The sequence below is a fragment of the Callorhinus ursinus genome, unplaced genomic scaffold (assembly GCF_003265705.2).
Source record: "Callorhinus ursinus isolate GAN/ISIS: 27379988/994484 unplaced genomic scaffold, GSC_fseal_2.0 scaffold12, whole genome shotgun sequence".
NCBI classification, from domain to species: domain Eukaryota; kingdom Metazoa; phylum Chordata; class Mammalia; order Carnivora; family Otariidae; genus Callorhinus; species Callorhinus ursinus.
In genome coordinates, this window is record NW_027397074.1 from 80,244,830 (window position 1) to 80,245,908 (window position 1,079).

Consider the following 1,079-nt stretch of genomic DNA (forward strand, 5'->3'; position numbering starts at 1 on the left):
CTACTATGAAGGGATAGAATATGACTCTAAAAATGAAAAATAAAAAATATTTTTTAAAAAAGGGATTGATAAGATGTTTGAAAAAGGGAAAAAGAAAAATTCAAAAGAAATGAAAGAAAAGACAGTTAAAAAAATTAACTTTGAAAGACTAAAGAATCATGGTAAAAAAGCCATGAATTCTATGTGCAGTATTCCCCTAGCGCTGGAGTTCTCCCGTTCTCTTTGATCGGTAAACTTGGTCTTGGCTGGCTGTTCTTGCTGATCTTCTGGGGGAGGGGCCTGTTGCCGTGGTTCCCAAATGTCTTTGCCGGAGGCAGAATTGCCCCGCCCTTGCGAGTCAGGGCAAAGTAATCTGCTCAGGTTTGCTCTCAGGAGCTTTTATTCCCTGCAAGCTTTCCGTACAGCTTTGGAGGACGAGAGTGAAAATGGTGGCCTCCCAATCTCTGCCCCGGAGGAGTTGAGAACTCGGGGCCTGCTTCTCAGTGCGTCCCCAGAGAAAAGCAGTCAGTCACTCCCGTGTCCCCGGTCTCCGGCCGCACTCCGTGCTCACCCGGCCTGTGATTGAGCGTTTCTAGCTGTGGCACCCGACCCCACGTGGAGTCTCCAAACCCGGCAGATCCCTGCGGTGCGCTCCCGCGCTGCTCCTCCCGGGGGAGGAAGGGGAGGCTCCCCGGCTCTGCCGCTTGTTGGGTTCCTGCTGGAGGAGCAGTGGCCCAAGTGGGCCGCGGATCACAGTTTATGGCCACCCCGAGCTGAGAGCCCACTCCTTGGCTCCATCTCTGCAGCCGGCTTCCCCACTCCGATACCTGGCAGCTCTGCCGCACTCAGGCACCCCCGGTCTTTCTGTGACCCCGAGGGTCCTGAGACCACACTGTCCCGCGAGGGTCCCACCCCCCCCACTTAGCCACTGGAGTGACATCCCTCAGTGGAGCCGACCTCTGCAAGTTCCGATTTTGTGCTCCGCTGCTCTGTGACTTGCTAGAAGCGGCCGATGGAGGCCCCAACCCCCACCGTCTATTCTCCTGAATATCACTTTGGATTCACTTTTCTGCACGTCCTACCTTCCAGAAAGTGGTGGC